This window comes from Lactuca sativa, chromosome 1 (genome assembly GCF_002870075.4).
Source record: "Lactuca sativa cultivar Salinas chromosome 1, Lsat_Salinas_v11, whole genome shotgun sequence".
In the NCBI taxonomy this organism is placed as follows: Eukaryota; Viridiplantae; Streptophyta; class Magnoliopsida; order Asterales; family Asteraceae; genus Lactuca; species Lactuca sativa.
In genome coordinates this window covers 243,052,902-243,074,234 of record NC_056623.2, presented here as the reverse complement: position 1 = coordinate 243,074,234, position 21,333 = coordinate 243,052,902, and positions in this window count along the sequence as shown.

Below are 21,333 nucleotides of genomic sequence, written 5' to 3'. Positions count from 1 at the left end.
TCGTTGGTTATCATTCATGAGGGTTTTAGTGGGAATATGGCGTTTGATCTGAATGTCGGACAACATCTACAGTCTGAGGAATGGTTAGCTGAAGGTCGGGTTTCTTTCAAGGTGAGATGATCCGTTCTGATATGTGATTTTGTGAAGGTTGCTCATTCTAGTGGGAGCCAGTTTGCGTGCAAGGGATTGTGTTGTGTAGGGTTGATAAGGGAGGTCAGTGATGGCGACCGGTGGTTGATAGTCAATGCTATAAGTGGGGGAGAATTGGAAAATTCTCTGGAAGATCGATGAACATGAGAGGTTGTTTATCTGCTTGGGATTCAACAGTGTTTCTGTTAGCCAAGAGCGTAGGATGGTATGAGTAAGTGGCAGGCGTGCAGGGCGGGATATAGACCTAGGGTGATTGATTGTGGAAGGCCTGGAATCAGGCCGGGATTGAGTATGTAGGATGGAGATAGAGTTCGGAACCCCTAGAGGGCTAGAACAGTAAGCATGGGAGAGTTTCCCGGAGGGATAACTTGGAATGATGAATGCTAATTGAGCGGTCCGGATAGACTGAAGGCCGGTTGGCGTACCAGTCAGGCCGAAGGTTCGGAGAACGGTCCAGCCAGGCTGAAGGCCCTGGAGGGCGGTCCAGATTTGCTGAAGGTTCTGAGAGTGGTCCAGATTGGCTGAAGGCCTGGTAAGGCAGTCCAGTTATGCTGAAGGCTCTGCATGTGTTGATAGATCAGTACGAGAAATGGATTGAGTATGTCGCGATGTGATAGCATCAGAAGTTCTGGCCCCAGATATTTATCATGAGTAATGGAGGTAGTACGTGGACCCGAGAGTCCCTGCGAGTGGATTCAGAGTATGTGTGGTGCATGGGATAGTGGTTAAGCTATAAGGAAATGGTGTAGTATTGAGTGAGCACCATGGCACTTGTGGTAGTGTCAGGGCACCCAAGTGGTTTTCCTTGGTAAGGAAAGGGAAAAGAATGTAGCTCCGAGAGGGAGTGTAAGCTCACGGAAGTGAAAGCAGTAGTGCAAAGTTGTGATTGGAGTGTTCCAATTATGGTCAGTGAGCAACGGTTTGCGGTAGTAGTATGTAATCACATATGGTTTGGATGCTCGCCGAGGTCACGGAAGAAATTCCGAGGGTGTAGAGCCAAGAGGCTCGGAAGGGATGCAGGGATGGAGTCTTGGATTCCCAGCTTGATTTTGATCAAGGATTTGTGTATGTAGTGGTAATTCATCATGGGGGATGTTTAGAGGTGTCGTTAGTGCATCGGGTTTTCCCAACCCGAGGATGTTAGAACCAGTCCGGAAAGGGTATGAGATTGCGGAGGAGAACTCATGGGAGTTGCTCTGAGACTGAAGGATGTGTCCTTCTGTCAACCTGGAGTGGATAGAGTTGGACTCAGATCGGGATTCCGGTGGTTCATGGTTATTTCTAGCTCATATGGGTCGAGTGATTGTCGTGATTTGGAGCAAGTGATGTATCATGGAGTGATACTCAGTAATAAGTGTAGATGAGGCCGATGGCCGGCTTGAAGCGGTGGTCAGAACACCGTGAGAGGAAAAATTGGGTTTTGGGTTTCGGTGGTTGTGCCTTGAGGAACCTGGTCTGGTTAATGCCAGGTGGTGCTTCGCGGGAGTAATTCTGGAGTTGAGTTGCTGCAGGCTTCGAGGACGAAGCCTAATTTAAGTGGGGGAGAATTGTAACATCCCAAGTTCAGGAGTGTAAATTCATGGTTCAGAGTGTAAGTATGAAAGGGGAACTCAGCGAGTCCATGGGTGGACTCAGCGAGTAGGGTCTCGACTCTGGTCTCGTGTTAAGTGGCCTACTTGGCGAGTCGGAGGCTGGACTCGGCGAGTACGCGCTGAGTGGAGAAAACCCTAATTTCGAAGGATGAGCCCTATATAAAGGACATTCTACCCTCTCCCCAGCCTCTTTACCCTCTCTTGAAGTCCAGAAAACCCTAAGACATGATTGTGAGGGATTTGAGTGCATTTGAACCTTGGAGAAGAGATTTTGGAGAAGATCTTGGAGAGTTAGGAGGCTTGGAGCAAGGGGCTTTGCTAAGATTCAAATTTCTCTTCTGTTTGGGCTTCCTTTTGAGGTATTACTTCGTTTCTTGGGCTGTTATTCATCTAGATTCATCATTTTGGGATGTGTAGAAAGTTTAGCTTGTGGTATTTCGAGTTTGAAGGTTAGATCTGAGGTTGCTACCTCAGATATGGAATGGAGAAGGTCTAGAGTGCATTAAAGTCCCTGTTCTTGAGTGTTTGGTGAAGTCATCTTGTCCCAAACCCTAGCCCTAGAGTGTATAATGCCTAGATCTCTTTGGATTCACGTAAAGTTTGCCACTTTACGTGATGGATGGGTTATAGAAGGGTAGATCTACGTTTTGGATCAACTGCATGGCTTGGAAGGCTTCTGTATGGGTTAAAATCTAGACGAACTCGGCGAGTCACAAAGGTGTACTCGGCGACTTGCTTGAAGATGGAATGGAACTCGGCGAGTTGGAAGAACAACTCAGCGAGTAGGTTGAAGATAGCCTTGGACTCGGTGAGTCTGTTCTTGGACTCGGCGAGTCTGGTCATGAGGTCCAAACTTCTTCTGTTGGAGCCATAAATAAGGGAGTCAAGGGAGGACTCGGTGAGTTGAGTGCGGGGGGACTCAGAGTCATGGGACTCGACGAGTCTAGAGGTGACTCGGCGAGTCGAGTAGTGGATTGGGTAAGTTCTGAGCATGACGACTCGGCGAGTCATCGGGTTGACTCGGCGAGTAGAGTTAGTCAGGAGGTTGACTTTGACCAAGGGTTGACCAGTTGACTTCCAGGGGTATTTTGGTAATTGTTGGCTTTTGTTTGAGTTCAGTGTTGGTGTTGGCTAGTGGTGGAGATCGTATCAGTGGTCGGAGCATCTTGGTCTTATCTTTCAGTCGGCAGTTGCGAGGTGAGTTATCCTCACTATATCTTAATGGTCTAAGGCACCATGGCCGGCCCTTTTATCGAAATGAGATTCGGGTATCGTTGTTATGTTATTGCTTTTCTATGTTTGCATCCTGGTATATAGGATGATGCTATGCTAGTGACCGGTTAGGTTGGTATCCTGGTTAGGAGGATGTTATGTTATGTGATCTGTTAGATCGGTTGATTGAATGTAAATTGTTATATGCTTGAATGTTTATGTGCACATGGTTGTTGGACTGGGGTTGGGTTGAGGTGGGTCCTGCTTTTTGCTGTAGGCCAACATACCCAGGGCGGACCGGTTGTCCCGAAGGCCCAACGAGCGGTCCGGATAGGCTGTAGGCCCTAAGAGGGCGGACCAGACGTGCCGAGGCTCGAAGAGTGGACCAGGCCGACTGAAGGCCTGGTGCGGGCGGACCAATCATACTGTAGACTCAGAGAGTGGACCAGGTGGATTGAAGACCCGGTGCGGGCGGACCAATCACACTGCAGACTCGATGTATATGGCTGGACTCATAGGGTGGACCAGGTGGACTGTTGGCGGGTGCGGCGGAACAGTCACACAGTAGACCTGAAGTGCATGGCTGTTTTGTGTTCTGATATGATATGGCATGTTATGCGTGTATGGTATATGTGTTGGTATTTTGGGGGTATCTCACTAAGCTTTCGGGCTTACAGTTGTGTTTTAATGTTTTTTTCAGGTTCTTCAGGAGACCGTGGCAAGGCAAAGGCGTGATCGTACCGCTCCTAATGATTATGTTTTGTGATGTGATTCTGGGAAGACTCTGATAATAATTGTATTGAAAACCTTTTTGTAATAACATTAAGAAAATGGGTTGTTTTTGAAAAGTTAAAATTGTTTGGAAATTTTATGGTCGTTACATTTACCTTCTTAGGATAAAAGTAACAGATAAACTTCGACTTATATGCATTTACTTATTCATTAATCAATTATACACAACAATGCGTTTTATAACATCAATTTACTGATGCGGTTTCGCATTATCAACGTACAACCAATTAACAAATAACAAACCATATATCTAGGTTTTAAGACCATATGATATTATCGTCTTGCGATCACCCTTTTTATCACATTCCATAAGGTGATTCCAGCAAGCGCGGGTTTGTTCCAATGCTCAAAACGAGTTCATAAGCACTCATGAACGTTGCAACAAACTTTTGCTATGTCTAATACCATTTAGACAATCTGCACACCAATTCATGACAATCTTCATTCGTACTTACTTCCAACATATGAACGATTGTGGATTGTTTGAATAAGTCGATTATTCTAAATAAACTCAATTATTCTGGAAGTCAAAACATGCAAAGTGAAACAATAGTTAAACAATTAACATAAGATAGTAACTTTACTTATAAATAATACTCCTTTATTTAATCATCAAATGTTAATTACATTTATCTATTACGAGTTTCTAAAATTATCTAATCTAATCTAATATCATCTCTCAGTCCAATACTCCTAGCATGCTGCAAATGCTTAAACCTACTCAGTCCCTTCGTAAGCGGATCTGCTGGGTTATCTTCTGATGATATCCTCCTAACCACGAGGTGTCCTTCTTCTACTCGATGTCTAATGAAATGATATTTTCTGTCGATATGATGAGATCTACCATGATCCCTTGGTTCCTTGGTCAAGGCAACCGCTTCTTCATTATCGCAGAAATTTTCCATAGGCTCCTTTATGGCAGGCACAACTCCAAGATCACCAATGAAGTTCTTCAACCATATTGCCTCCTTCGACGCTTCGCTCGCTGCAATGTACTCTGATTCGCACGTTAAATCAACTACTGTTTCCTGCTTGGAACTTTTCCAAGTTACTGCTCCTCCATTAAGGGTAAAGACACAGCCCGACTGCGAACGGTAGTTGTCCCTGTCGGTCTGAAAGCTGGCGTCACTATACCCTCGCACCTTCAAGTCATCACTCCCCCCGAGGACTAAAAACCATTCCTTGGTCCTCCGAAGGTACTTAAGGATGTTCTTGACCGCAATCCAATGGGCTCTGCCAGGGTTCACTTGATATCTACTAACCATGCTCAAAGCAAAGGCTACATCAGGGTGAGTACAAGTCATAGCATACATTATTGAGCTAACTGCGCAAGCGTATGGTACTCGGCTCATTTCTGCTATTTCGGCTTCGGTACTCGGACTTTGAGTCTTACTCAACTTGGCATTACTTTGTATCGGTAATTCTCCCTTCTTCGAATTTTCCATACTAAAACGTTTTAGCACTTTATCTAAGTAAGTGTTCTGACTAAGTCTGATTAGTCTCTTACTTCGTTCTCTCACTATCCTTCTTCCCAAAATATAGGAAGCCTCTCCGAGGTCCTTCATAGCGAAGCACTTCCCGAGCCAGGACTTAACCTCTTGCAGTGTCGGGACGTCGTTTCCTATGAGTAGTATGTCATCGACATACAAAACGAGGAAGCTGACTATACTCCCACTGGCTTTGACATATACACATGATTCATCTTCGCTTCGTACAAATCCAAACTCTTTGACTTTCTCATCGAAGCAAAGATTCCATCTGCAAGATGCTTCCTTAAGTCCATAAATGGACTTCTCAAGCTTACACACTCTATTTGGATTCTTCGGATCAACAAAACCCTCTGGATGAGTCATGTAAACATCCTCAGCCAACTTCCCATTAAGGAAAGCCGTCTTGACATCCATTTTCCAAATCTCATAATCATGAAATGCGACAATAGCTAGCATCACTCTAATAGACTTTATCTTCGCAACTGGTGAGAAGGTCTCATCATAGTCAACTCCGGGAGTATGAGTAAAGCCCTTCGCAACCAATCACGCCTTATATGTGTGTACGTTTCCATCCACGTCGGTCTTCTTCTTGAAGATCCATTTGCACCCAACGGTCTTACATCTGGGCACATTATCAACCAAATTCCAAACTTGGTTGTCATACATGGATTGGATCTCCCTGTTCATTGCCTCTTTCCATTTTACAGACTCCGGGCCTGCCATGGCTTCCTTATAGCTATTAGGTTCATCTAGATTTATTAGTTTACCATCACTAATATACGTGTCCCCTTCGGTAGTAATATGTAAACCATAAAACTGGGGTTGAACTCTAACTCTTTCGGAACGTCTAAGAGGTAAGGAATCGTCAATTGGTTCAACCGGAGTTTCCTCCTCGGGTTGAGCGCCAGCGGTAGAAGTTCCTTCATCAATCGATGCTTGAATCTCTTCAAGCTCGATTTGCCTCCCATTGTCTCCTTGGCTTATGAGTTCTTGCTCTCGGAAAACCCCTCTCCTCGCAACGAAGACAACATTGTCATTCGGTCTATAGAAGAGATATCCAAAGGAATTATGCGGGTTTCCGATGGAAATACATCGCTCACTACGAGGTTCGAGCTTGTCTTGAGTATCTCGTCTTACGAAAGTCTCGCAACCCCAAACCTTGATATGTGCTAACGAGGGAGCTTTCCTTGTCCACATCTCGTGAGGTGTTTTGGAAACCTTCTTAGTAGGGACTCGGTTAAGGATATGGGCGGAAGTCTCTAAGGCATACCCCCAGAATGAGATAGGTAGTGAAGCACGACTCATCATAGAACGAACCATGTCTAACAAGGTTCGATTACGCCTTTCTGCCACACCATTCAACTGCGGTGTCCTAGGTGGCGTCAATTGCGAAACTATTCCACATTCTTTGAGATAGTCGTGGAATTCAAGACTTAGGTACTCTCCTCCTTGATCGGATCGAAGCATCTTGATTTTCCTGCCCAATTGATTCTCCACTTCATTTTTGAATTCTTTGAACTTTTCAAACGTTTCTGACTTTTGCTTGATTAAGTAAATATACCCATATCTACTATAGCCATCAGTAAAAGTCACATAGAAGCGGTTCCCATCCTTTGTGGTTGATCTAAAGGGTCCACATACATCGGTATGTATGAGGTCCAATAAACCCTCACCCCTTTCACATGTGCTAGTGAAGGGTGACTTGGTCATCTTTCCAAGTAAACAAGATTCGCATGTGTCATCTTCCCTAAGGTCGAAAGACTCCAACACTCCATGCTTTTGGAGTTGGGTTATGCGATTCTTGTTGACATGTCCAAGACGACAATGCCACAAGGATGCTCTATCCATACTATTGGAAGAATCCATGCATAAGACCTCATTTCCTAGGTTATCTACAATCATAACAGTTTGATAAATTTCATTACATGGCAATGCTTGAAAATATAAGACACCATTTAGATAAGCATAAATTGAACCATTCTCATTATTAAAAGAAAATCTAAATCCTTGTCTAAACAAACTGTAACATCCCGAAATATCAAGTAGAGTAGAAGGGCTAAAAGAGTAAATTGGGAAAGAGTGACTCGGCGAGTCCATGGGTGGACTCGGCGAGTAGCGTCGCGACTGGGTCGCGTGTTACGTAGCCGACTCGGCGAGTCAGTAAGATGGACTCGGCGAGTAGGCGCTGAGTGGAGAAAACCCTAATTCTCGGGGTTGAGCCCTATATAAAGAACATAACAGCCCTCTCTCAGCCTCTTTATTCATCCTCAAGTCCAGAAACTCTTAGACTTCGTGTGTGAATGATCAAATCTCATTTGGGAGCTTGAAGGAGGTGTTTGTTGAAGGAATTTTGGGAATTTGAAGGCTTGGAGCAAGGGGCTTTGCTTGGATTCGAGTTTCATTGTAGTTGGGGCGTTTCTTGAAGGTAATATCTCGTTCTTGGGCTATTGTTATGTTCTTTCTTCATTTTGGGGTTTGTGGGGAACTTGTCTTTGGATGTAATTGGAGTCTAGAGGTTAGATCTGAGGTTGCTACCTCAGATCTGGAATGGAGAAGGATCAGAGAGCTTGAAAGTCCCTGTGTTGGAGTGTTTTTAGTGGAGTCATCATGTCCCAAACCCTAGCCCAATGTGCAAATGGCCTAGATCTCTATGGATTCACGTAAAGGTTGCCACTTTACATGATGGATGAGTTGTAGGAGGCTAGATCTATGTTTTGGAGCAATTGCATGGCCTGGAATGCTTCTGAATGGATTCAGACCGGTGGTACTCGACGAGTCACATGGGTGTACTCGACGAGTTACTTGAAGATGAGCTGGGACTCGGCGAGTTGGAAGAACAACTCGACGAGTTGGATGAAGATGGCCTAGAACTCGGCGAGTTGTATGAACAACTCGGCGAGTAGGTTGAAGATAGCCTTAGACTCGGTGAGTCTGTTCTTGGGCTCGGCGAGTCTTGTCGAAGAGTTCCAATATTTGCTAGTCGAGTCGGGAATCGGTGAGTCAAGGGATGACTCGGTGAGTTGTGTGCGAGTGGACTCGGAGTTGTTGAACTCGACGAGTCTCGGGGTGACTCGGCGAGATAGGTCGCGGATTGAGGGAAGTTCTGAGTATGGGGACTCGGCGAGTAGAGTTAGTCAGGGGTTGACTTTGACCTTGTCTTTGACCAAGGGTTGACCAGTGGTTTCCAGGGGCATTTTGGTAATTGTTGATTATTGTTTTGAGTTCAATGCATTGGTGGTTGTCTAGTGGTGGAGATCGTATCAGGGATCGGAGCAGCTTGGGTTATCCGTTCAGTCGGCAATTTCGAGGTGAGTTATCCTCACTATATCAATAGGGTTTAAGGCATCAAGGCCGACCCTTTATCGGATGGAAATCCGGGTAGTTGTCTGTCATTATGATATGGGCCGGAAGGCATTATATGTTGTGGGCCGGAAGGCATTGTGATGTGGACCGGAAGGTCATGGCCTGGAAAGGCGTATGTACGTAATTAGTGTGTTGGCTGAGTCGTAGGGTGATGTTATGCTAGTGATCAGCTAGGACGGTATCCTGGTTAGGGTGATCATATGCTATGTGATCTGTTTGATCGATTTGCTGACTGTGAACTGTTATATGATTATATGTTATGTGCACACGGTTGCTTGGACTGGAGTTTGATCCGATATACATGGCTGTTCTATGTTCTGTTATGTTATGTATGCCTTTTATGTTATGGGCCGGAAGGCAATACGTTATGGGCCGGAAGGCAAAACGTTATGGGCCGGAAGGCAAAATGTTATGGGCCGGAAGGCAATACGTTATGGGCCGGAAGGCAAAATGTTATGGGCCAGAAGGCAATGCGATTTGGACCAGAAGGTCGTGGCCTGGAAGGGCGTATGTGTGGTTGGTATTTTGGGGATATCTCACTAAGCTTTCGGGCTTACAGTTGTGGTTTCATGTTTTTTAGGTTCTTCAGGAGGCTGTGGCAAGGCGAAGGCGTGATCGTACCGCTCCTCATAATTTCATAGTATTGTGATTCTGGGAACACGTTAAATGTTTTTTTATTGAAAACCTTTTTGTAAAGATTTAATGGAATCGAGATGTTTTTGAAAAAAAAAATTAAATTGGTTGTATTTTTCGGTCGTTACAAGTTGGTATCAGAGCCTTGGTTTGAGTGAATTGGAGGAACATTCGTGTGACTTCAGTCTCAAATCAAGGAGAGTTTTCAAAAGAGTATTTAAAATGGTTTTCAAAATGAGTAAGGGAGGACGCGGAGGTACGATCAGCCGGAGCCAGTAAGTAACCCCAAAATATCATGCATGTTTTTTGTTTTTGAGCTTTGATAGAGCAGCATGTTAGTGATAGGCTAAGGATCTTCAGGATTTCATGATATGTTGCCTGATTTGTGATGCCTGTAGCCTAGGGTTCCTTTTGGAAGGTTTTCAGTGTTCCTCTAGTGGTGAGGGTTGAGCGTTGCTATGCATGTTTCTCTAGGGCGTTGTGGTAGTACTTCATACAAATATGGGTAGGTGTGGAAGGTAGTATGGGCCCGTACTACTGAAAGCATAGGACCCATACGCGTATCAGGGAAACCATGATCTCTAGGGTTGGGTTGAGAGAGTTGGATCCCAGGTTGTGGGAAGAGTCTGAGATTTTGTGTGGTATTTTTCAGTATGGAGATTCCAAGGCATGATGAGAGTGGATCACGATCAGGATCGGGAGCTGGAGAGAGAGTTCCGGGCGGACCGGTGCCGCCCGAAGTCATCGGTCAGATGAGCACGTGCGAGTTGGATGCAAGGATTCTGGAGATCCTGCGTGATGAGATTGCTGAGCTGTTCCGGGTTGAGTTGCCAGAGCTGTTTGGGTCGATTAAGACCGCCATGGTTGTGTATTTTGATGAGCGCTATGCGGCTCTCGCAGAGACGGCTGCCGCGGCGGCAGGGGGAGGAGCTGGTCGGGGTTTTCAGTATCGGGACTTCGCTTATACGAAGCCTCCCACCTTCGATGGAGTTCGGGACCCAATTGTTGCTATGAGATGGTTATCAGACGTCGAGGGGTGTTTCTTCACGTGTTTATGCCCTGCTAATCAGAGGGTGAGGTGTGCTTTGAACCTGTTGAGGCTCGGGGCGAAGGATTGGTGGAGATTGACCACGGGTTCATATTCAGATGCGCAGAGGGCTGCGGTATCATGGGATCAGTTCAGAGAAATGTTCAGCATTCATTATGTTCCGCAAGTTGAGAAGGAGAGATTGGCTTAGGAGTTCCTTGAGCTGAAGCAGGGTTCGGAGTCGGTGACTGAGATCGCCAGGATGTTCACTGAGAGGGCGATGTTTTACCCAAAGTTCGCTTCGGAGCAGGCTCAGATGTCTCGATATCTGAGCATGCTCAAGAGGGACATCAGGTAGTTTGTGTCTGCGCAGAGGTGCGAGACCTTGTTGGAGTTGCAGGAGGCCGCTAGGCGGTGTGAGTTAGAGATTGAGTTGCAGTTGCGTGAGCTGAGGCAGGCTCCGGTGCAGTCGCAGCTGGCGCCGAAACGGTCCAAGACCGTTGATGCTAGAGTGGGGAATCTGAGCAGCCACACTTGTGGGAAGTGTGGGAGGGGTCACACCGGGGTTTGTAGGTCCGGTGGTGCATGCCGCAAGTGCGGGAAGGAGGGGCACTATGCGAGGGATTGTCTGCAGTCAGCGCCAGTTCGGGATTTGAGGATTTGCTATCATTGTCATCAGGTTGGGCATTTGAGGGTCAACTGTCCACAGCTTGCTGCAGGACCGGTGCAGGCTCCAGCACCGGCCACGATGAGGATCACAGGTGGAGGTCAGGGTGGAGCGGAGCCCCCAAGGGCTCAGGATCGTGCTTTTCAGCTTGTAGCAGAGGAGGTCAGGGCAGTGCCGGATGCAGCTGCAGGTATGTTTCCTTCTTGATGTCTTGTTATCTTGTGATTATTGTGGTGTATTGTTTTGTGCTGGTATCTTTGTGTGGTTTTCGATGCGGTATTCATCATTTTTGCGAGTTGTGGTTTTGGTTATGAGTTATTGTTTTGGGAATTCCGTTGGTTATCGTTCATGAAGGTTATTAGTGGAAACCCTGCATTGGGTTGCAGGCCGGGTAGCATCTGCTTTCTGAGGATGGGTTAGATGCAGATTGAGTTTCTTTCGAGCAGGTTGATCAGTGTTGATGGGAGATCTCATTGAGGTTGTTTATGCTTGTGGGAAGCAGTCCGCGTGTAAGTGTTTTCCTTATGAAAGAGTTGTTCTGGGAGGTCGGGACCGGCGGTTGTTAGTTAGTGCCCAAGTGGGGGAGAATCGGAGAATTCTCCGGGAGATCGATGAGTATTTGAGAGTGCTTAGCTGTCAGGATTCAGCAAGTGTTCTGTCAGCCCAGAGTATAGGCTGATAGGAGTAAATGTCGGACATGCGGGGCGGGATTCGGACCTAGGGCATTTGATTGTGGAGGGCCTGGGAGCAGGCCGGGATCGAGTATGTATGATGGAGTTAGGGTTCAGAACCCTTAGAGGGCTAGAACGGTATGCATGGGAGGATTTCCGGGGGGGATAGCCCGGAATGTTGAATGTTAGTTGAGCGGTCCGGATAGACTGAAGGCCGGTAGGCGTACCAGTCAGGCCGAAGGCTCGGAGAACGGTCCAGCCAAACTAAAGGCACTGAGAGCGGTCCAGATTGGCTGAAGGTTCTGAGAGTGGTCTAGATGGACTGAAGGCCTGGCGAGGCGGTCCAGTCATGCTGAAGACTCTGCAGATATTGTTGGATCAGTTTGAGGATTTGGATTGTGTATGATGCGGTGTGATTGCATTAGAAGGTCTGGCCCCGGGTAGTGATCTTGATTAGTGGAGATAGTGCAGGGGCTTGAGAGTCCCTGCGTTGGGAGTCAGAGTATATAGATTGGATGGATAGCGGATACGCTAAAAAGAATGGTGTAGCGTTGGGCGAGCACCGTGGCACTTGTTAGAGTGGCAATATGGCCAAGTGGATTCCTTGGAAAAGGAAGTGAGAGAGGTGTGTAACTCCGAGAGGGAGTGCAAGTTCACGGAAGTGAAAGCGGCAGAGCAGAGCTATGATTTCAGTAATTCGAGTATGGTTTTTGAGCAGAGTGTTTGCGGCAGTGGATTAGAAGCTCATCCGGTTTGGGATGTTTGCTGAGGTTGCGGAGGAATTCCGCAGATGTAGAGCCAAGAGACTCGGGAGGGATGCAGGGAGAGAGTCTTGGGCTCTCAGTGTGATTCTGATCAGGGTATTGGATATGTATTAGTGGTTCATTCAGGGGGATGATGGAGGATATCATCAGGGTACCGGGTTTTCCCAACCTGAGGGTGCGGGAGCAAGTTTAGTATGTGTATGTGATTGCAAGAGGAGAACTCGTGGGAGTTGCTCTGAGATTGAGAACGGGTCTTTCCGTCATCACGGAATGGATAGAGTGGGATTCGGATCGGGGATCCGATGGTTCATGGCTTTCTAGCCCTTATGGGCCGAGTGATTATTGAGATTTGGGTCAGTGATGCGTCATGGGTAATTCTCGGTTGTTGAGTGTGATTATCAGAGGGTACAGCCGGTGCTCGGCTCGAGACGGTGGTCAGGACACCGTAAGGAAAGAGAAAGTGTGTTTGAGTTTCGATGGGTATGCCTTGAGGGACTTGGCCCGGTTAAGGCCAGGTGGCGCGTTGTGGGAGTATCTTTGGGTTTGAATTGCTGTAGGCTTCGAGGACGAAGCCTAATTTAAGTGGGGGAGAATTGTAACATCCCGAAATATTAAGTAGAGTAGAAGGGCTAAAAGAGTAAATTGGGAAATAGTGACTCGGCGAGTCCATGGGTGGACTCGGCGAGTAGAGTTGCGACTGGGTCGCGTGTTAAGTAGCCGACTCGGCGAGTCAGTAAGATGGACTCGACGAGTAGGCGCTGAGTGGAGAAAACCCTAATTCTCGGGGTTGAGCCCTATATAAATAACATACCAGCCCTCTCTCAGCCTCTTTATTCATCCTCAAGTCCAGAAACCCTTAGCCTTCGTGTGTGAATGATCATATCTCATTTGGGAGCTTGAAGGAGGTGTTTGTTGAAGGAATTTTGGGAATTTGAAGGCTTGGAGCAAGGGGCTTTGCTTGGATTCGAGTTTCATTGCAGTTGGGGCGTTTCTTGGAGGTAATATCTCGTTCTTGGGCTACTGTTATGTTGTTTCTTAATTTTGGGGTTTATGGGGAACTTGTCTTTGGATGTAATTGGAGTCTAGAGGTTAGATCTGAGGTTGCTACCTTAGATCTGGAATGGAGAAGGATTAGAGAGCATGAAAGTCCCTGTGTTGGAGTGTTTTTAGTGGAGTCATCATGTCCCAAACCCTAGCCCAATGTGCAAATGGCCTAGATATCTATGGATTCACGTAAAGGTTGCCACTTTACGTGATGGATGAGTTGTAGGAGGCTAGATCTATGTTTTGGAGCAATTGCATGGCCTGGAATGCTTCTGAATGGATTCAGACCGATGGTACTCGACGAGTCACATGGGTGTACTCGACGAGTCGCTTCAAGATGAGTTGGGACTCGACGAGTTGGAAGAACAACTCGACGAGTTGGATAAAGATGGACTGGAACTCGGCGAGTTGTATGAACAACTCGGCGAGTAGGTTGAAGATAGCCTTAGACTCGGCGAGTCTTGTCGAAGAGTTCCAATATTTGCTGGTCGAGTCGGGAATCGGTGAGTCAAGGGATGACTCGGTGAGTTGTGTGCGAGTGGACTCGGAGTTGTTGAACTCGACGAGTCTCGGGGTGACTCGGCAAGATTGGTTGCGGATTGAGGGAAGTTCTGAGTATGGGGACTCGGCGAGTCATCTGGTTGACTCGGTGAGTAGAGCCAGTCAGGGGTTGACTTTGACCTTGTCTTTGACCAAGGGTTGACCAGTGGTTTCCAGGGGCATTTTGGTAGTTGTTGATTATTGTTTTGAGTTCAGTGCATTGGTGGTTGTCCAGTGGTGGAGATCGTATCAGGGATCGGAGCAGCTTGGGTTATCCGTTCAATCGGCAATTTCGAGGTGAGTTATCCTCACTATATCAATAGGGTTTAAGGCATCAAGGCCGAACCTTTATCGGATGGAAATCCGGGTAGTTGTCTGTCATTATGATATGGGCCAGAAGGCATTATATGTAGAGGGCCGGAAGACATTATATGTTGTGGGCCGGAAGGCATTGTGATGGGGACCAGAAGGTCATGGCCTGGAAAGGCGTATGTACGTAATTAGTGTGTTGGCTGAGTCGTAGGGTGATGTTATGCTAGTGATCAGCTAGGACGGTATCCTGGTTAGGGTGATCATATGCTATGTGATATGTTTGATCGATTTGTTGACTGTGAACTGTTATATGATTATATGTTATGTGCACACGGTTGCTTGGACTGGAGTTTGATCCGATATACATGGCTGTTCTATGTTCTGTTATGTTATGTATGCTTTTTATGTTATGGGCCAGAAGGCAATACGTTATGGGCCGGAAGGCAAAACGTTATGGGCCGGAAGGCAAAATGTTATGGGCCGGAAGGCAATACGTTATTGGCCGGAAGGCAAAATGTTATGGGTCGGAAGGCAATACGATTTGGACCGGAAGGTCGTGGCCTGGAAGGGCGTATGTGTGGTTGGTATTTTGGGGATATCTCACTAAGCTTTCGGCCTTACAGTTATGGTTTCATGTTTTTCAGGTTCTTCAGGAGGCTGCGGCATGGCGAAGGCGTGATCGTACCGCTCCTCATAATTTCATAGTATTGTGATTCTGGGAACACGTTAAATGTTTTGTATTGAAAACCTTTTTGTAAAGATTTAATGGAATCGAGATGTTTTTGAAAAAAAAATTAAATTGGTTGTATTTTTCGGTCGTTACACAAACCATGAAATGAAATGATGTTTCCTGCCATTTCTGGCGAATAGCAACAATTATTCAAATCTAAACTTAATCCATTACTAAGCACTAGAGAATATACTCCAATCTTGGTCACAGACGACGATCTTCTGTTCCCCAAGATTAGATTTATTCTTCCAGGCTCCACATCCCTATTTCTTCTTAGTCCCTACAATTCAGAACAAATGTGGTAACCACACCCGGTATCGAGGAACCAAGAAAAAACATGAGATGAATCATTAGATTTAATTGTGTAAATACATGCGAAAGACAGCTTGATCTTTCCTTCCCTGATGGCTTGCAGGTATTCTGGGCAGCTTCTCTTCCAATGCCCTATTTTGTGGCAGTGGTGGCACTCTGCCTCCTTTGGGTTAGGGTTAGGCTTAGCAGGATCAACATTGGTCCCACAAGAAGAGGACCCATCTCGGGACTTTCCCTTGCGGTGGCTCTTAGACGGAGCCTTCCTCTTCTTGCCCCTTCCCTGCCTAATAGCCAAAACAGGAGCAGCGGGTGGATTAGGAGTGGGTACAACATAATTGTCCTTGAGGTTGCTCTCAAAAACCCTTATGAGACCTTGGAGTTTGCTTAGGGTGACCTCTTCCATGTTCATGTGGTAGGTCATCCTAAATTGATTGTAACACGGAGGCAAGGAATGAAGCACCATGTCGATAGCCAGATCTTCCCCAAAGTTGACATTCAACTTGCGAACACGATCGGCATACCTTTGCATCTTTTTCAAGTGTATGGTTAGAGACTCTCCATGTCCCATTTTAGCGGAGATCATGTTAGTGAAGATCTCATAACGTTCCTGCCTCGCGTTTTGATGGTATCTCTCCAATAAGTCTTGATGCATTTCGTACGGATACATGTCCTCATAGGACTTTTGGAATTCGGCGTTCATTGTGGCTATCATGATGCAATGAACCTTCGTCGAATCACGTTCAAGAGTCTCAAAAGCAGTCATTTCAGCCGGAGTAGCGATTTCTGGATTGATCTTCTCGAGCTTCTCGTCAAGGACATACTCCTTGTCCTCGTATCGAGAAATCGTGCGAATGTATCTTATCCATTCGCTAAAGTTCGTTCCATCGAAAGTCACCTTTTGGCAAAGGCTCATCAATGTGAATGAACTAGCAGCAGCGTTGTTCGCGTTCAACATCTACAAATAGAAAGGACAAAGATTGATTAGAATTTAAAATCCCTAATTATCACCCAATAAGAAAAATTAGGGCTAGGATCCAACAACATTATTTACATATTAGAAAAGGGATGCCGTAATCCAACATGCAAACAATTTGAAGGTAAGTGAATGACGATTCACTAATTCTCCACCATGAAAACATAACCTTAAGTTCTAAATGTATTGAGAATTCCTAGTTTTCAATGAGATTCATTGAACTTTTTAATGGCATGTTTAAATCTCGATATGCCCCTATCGTTTGTGACTGGGATGCCGAGGATCACAAAGTGGGTGTGAATAACCATTCAAATCTACATGGTGCCTTCATTGTAAAAATCACCTATTCGATGTGCTGGTAAACCACACACGCTCCATCGGACTATGATAAACAATGAATCACCCTTTTCCACCTTTTCTTAGAACCAATTAGTGTGCCGGTAAACCACACACGCTCCACTAACTTCTTAGCAAGGGTGCAAAGTGTAATTTCATGGGATTGCATCAATTCACTTTTCCTAAAGTAACTAGGATTGGGAATTTGAAAAACATGTATTTACTTTGTATTTAATATTATACTTTTAATGAGGAAATAGAGTTTCCCTATCCTACCCGTTCGGCGAACGACCCTCCACCGATCAAGCAAGCGGTGGGTGTGAGTGTACACCCATTAAGCGCCATTTTATAGGCTGCAACCTTATACCCACCTTATAGACCGACTTCGTGAATGAGGCCTACTAACGGTAAGACTAGCATTTTTAATTATACATATATATATATTAAGCTTGTAATCATATAGAGTATAGGGTTGATTTTTAAAATTGTAAAATTCTAGGGTTTGAAATTTAAATTGTCTAAATTAAACTTTTAATCACAAAACATAAATTTCAAAACGTGAGGACAAGTTTTAAACTTTTCAAAACATAAGGGATCAAATAAAAAATAATTTAAATTAACCATTTAATTACATAATTATCCATATTTGATTTATTTAATTGTTTCTTGCAAAACAATTCACCAATTCAATTAAAATAATCAATCAATTATCACATAAGGAAATTATTATTCAATTAATTGGTAAATATCTTTAATTAGGTCAAGGATATACTCAAATATATGTTAAAATCGGATTTATATTGACCCATTAAGATAAAGGCAAGTTTCCATAAGATAGACAACAAGAAATCCTGAAACTAGCTCCTTCGGACGCTCGAACTCGGCGAGTGCCACAATGTACTCGCCGAGTACACAGTGGTACTCGCCGAGTACACAGTGGTACTCGCCGAGTACACAGTGGTACTCGCCGAGTTCATTAGGCAGATGAGCCAAAAACTATTTTGCAATCAACAATCAAGCGACCAATGCATCAATTCAATAGAAACCAATCAAGGCTTTGATACCACTGATGGGTTTGAGCCATAAGAACATTCCTATGTGCACATACAAACCCTAATGCTTGGATCTAGGTTTCTCTAATTAAACATGCAATGTATCCAAGACTTTGATTGATAGATCTAATGAAAACATTCATATCATAACACATGAAATAAGATATGAAAGATTACCTTGAATTGCTTGCTTGAATCTTTTTGTCCTTGGAGCTTAGAGTCACAAATGTCACTCCTCTAATGGCTTACAAACACCAACTTAGCAAGAGGATGATTAGAGAGAGAGGAGGGTAAGAAATCAGCCAGGGTTTATTCAAAAGCAAGAGTGCCGATTTCCTTGACCCCATGGGTCTATTTATACTAGTGAGCCTCCTAGGGTTTCACCCTTAAACCCTAATTGGATAACTTAGGCCCTAAGCAATCCAATCTCCTTATTGATAAGCCTTGGACGATTTCTAGGCCTTTCCTAACCCTAAAATCGTCCATTCCCTTATTCATAAGGAATCATAGCCCAAAGTACAACTATCATACAATTGACAGTTTATGCCCTTTTATTTGATTAATCTCTTTAAGTCACCAAATTAATTCCTAATTAATTTATGACTTATATTAATCAAATAACAATATTATTATTCCTTATATTATTCTCATAATATATTAATAATATTTCTTCTCTCATTATAAATCATCCTGTCAAGTTGCTATGGTGAAGGCAACTCAAAAGGACCATGCATAACCGGGTCAAATACTTGCCAAATATAGTTGCAGCCTTGGACACTATTGCAACAACATGTATGCGCCTGGTAGGGAGGTGAGTGTGGCAAGGTCCCGTATCTAACCAATAGCAGAGTGTGGATGGTGTTCCTTACCTTATTAGCAGTAGAGCAGGGGCGAGGCCCAAGTTAGGAAACGAGTGAGAGTGAGCTGGGCCCGTATCTCACTATCAGTAGGAGTGTGGACGGACTTCCACGACTCGTCAGTAGTAGGACACGGGCAAGGCCCCGGATAGGCGAGGCCTTAGTACAGTAATCCAGTAGAGTATGTTAGTTATGTGTTGCGATATGATTGTATGCTAGTATATGTTAGCGGGCGGGGCCCGGAGACAGGCGGGGCCTAAGGAAAATTGATCTGTATGCCGAGCAGGGCTCGAAGCCAGGCGGGGCCTAGTGGCGGACGACGTCCAATAGCGGGTGAGGCCCAATGTAGCGGACGGGAGCCCAGTATGTGGTTATGTGCTCAATGTTATGTATGGCATGTATGGACCAACAGATATGTATGGTATGCGGTAGGTTGGGGAACTCACTAAGCTTCGTACTTATGGTTTTCAGTTTTGGTTTCAGGTTTTCAGTTGTCAGAAGAGGATCTCGGGAGGGTTGCAGTGCACACACCATGACAAGCTAGTCTGGGATGTTTACTCTAATAATTATACAAGTGTTTTGGAAATGAAACTATGATTTGTCATATAAACCCTTTTTGTATGTTTTAATGACTTAACGCTATCAACTAGTAATGTTTTTAAAAGAAATTTTTGGACTCGAAATTTGGGATGTTACATTTCGAACATAGGTCTCGACCAATTTCTTCGTAGAAGATCTCTCACTGATAGCCAGAAAGTGAGCACTCTTCGTCAACCGGTCTACAATCACCCATATCGCGTCGACACCTCATGCGGTCCTTAGTAATTTGGTGATAAAATCCATGAAAATCTATTCCCACTTCCACTGGGGAATCTCTAGAGGCTGCAACGGGCCATGTGGATGCTGGTGCTCCGCATTGAACTGACGACAGGTCAAGCATCTCTCGACTACCCATGCCACATCTCTCTTCATGCAGGGCCACCAATAATCCCTTTTTGAGTCTAAAAACATTTTGGTGGCTCCCGGATAGATCGAGAATCTCGACCTATGGGCTTCCTCTATCAAAATACGTCGAGCTCCACCCGTATATGGTACCCAAATCCGCCCATGGAAGGTCATAAGCCCCCGACTATCCATCCCAAACTTAGAAATCTGCCCGATCACCCGCTCTCTCTTACCATTCTCTGGTCTCACGACCATCACCTGGGCCTCTCGGATGGTATCTAAGACTGGAGTCATCACCGTCATCCTCATGCACATGTATCGGATCGGAGCACTCACTGCTCTACGACTCAAGGCATCAACTACCACATTAGCCTTGTCAGGGTGATACAAAATCTCGCAGTCATAGTCTTTCACTACATCCAACCACCTCCTCTGTCTCATATTCAGGTTGGGCTGATCTATAAGGTACTTCAGGATGTTATGGTTCGTGTATATAGTATACTAGACACCATATAGATAGTGACGCCAAATCTTGAGGGCGAACACCACTGCCCCCAACTCCAAATCATGGGTGGGATGCCTTGTCTCGTGAGACTTCAACTGCCTCGATGCAGATGCTATCACGTGTCCCCTTTGCATCAACACCGCACCTACCCCTGATATAGATGCATCAAATTAAACTACGAAGTCCTCCACTCCCTTGGGAAGGGCTAACACTCGATCTTCGCACAATCTATGGTGAAGGTGTAACTCCCGATTCTCAGGTATTGTTTAAATAAGATTTATCGGGTTAAGCTCTACTCGACGAGTTCATTGATCTACTCGTCGAGTAGCAGCGGGGCATGATTGCATGTTAAGTGACCTACTCGACGAGTCCATATTGGGACATGGCGAGTAGGAGCTGGTAGATGAAACCCTAAATCCCGGGGTTTGCACCCCTATTTAAAGGAGCCTCAGCCTCCTTTGGCCTCTTTGCAGTCTTTGAGAGCCCCTTAAAACCCTAATACGTGTGTGTGTGTGTGTGCCATTGTGTGTTTGAAGCTTGAAAAGAGGATATTTGGAGGGAGAAGGATTGGAGGAGAAGGAGATTAGAGAAAGTAGAGTGTGGGAATCAACTCTTATCTAAGTTATCATTATCTGGAGGTAACCACATCACCTTCTTCCTTGTGAATCTCTTCTATTGGTTGAGTTTTAGGGTTTTTGGTGAGATAATAAGTTGGAAAGATGTGCTATGGGCTAGATCTGAAGTTGTAACTTCAGATCGGGACACTCCTTGGATTCTAGAAGTATAAAGTTTCAGTTTTGGTCATGATTAAGGTCCCTCTTGAGCATAAAGTTCCATTAAGAACTTAAAATAGGCATTTAGAGCCTTTATAGCCATGCATGCACGTAAAGTTTGCACCTTTACGTGATAAGCATGCCCTAGAAGCTTAGATCTGTGATTTGGAGCCGTTGCATGGCTCAAAACAAGTCTGTATGGAAAGAGGACTGAATGGACTCGGTGAGTCGCAAGGTTGACTCAGTGAGTCACATGAAGATGGCCGTGAACTTGACGAGTTGGATGAACAACTCAGCGAGTCCGATGCAGATTACCATCAGACTCGAAAAGTTGAAGAACAACTCGACGAGTCGGATGAGTTTTCCCTAGAATATGTATGCATGTGTATCCGTCAAGTTGCAAGGAGGGAACTCGACAGGTGGCCTTAAAGTTTGAACGAGAATCGAAGAAACTCGACGAGTCACCTGATGACTCGGCGAATTGGATTGTACTTCAAGGAACTCGGCGAGTAGCCGAGGGTACTTGGCGAGTTGGGGTCAACATGGACTGTTGATCTTAACAGAGGACTTTGACTTTGACCAGGGGTTGACTG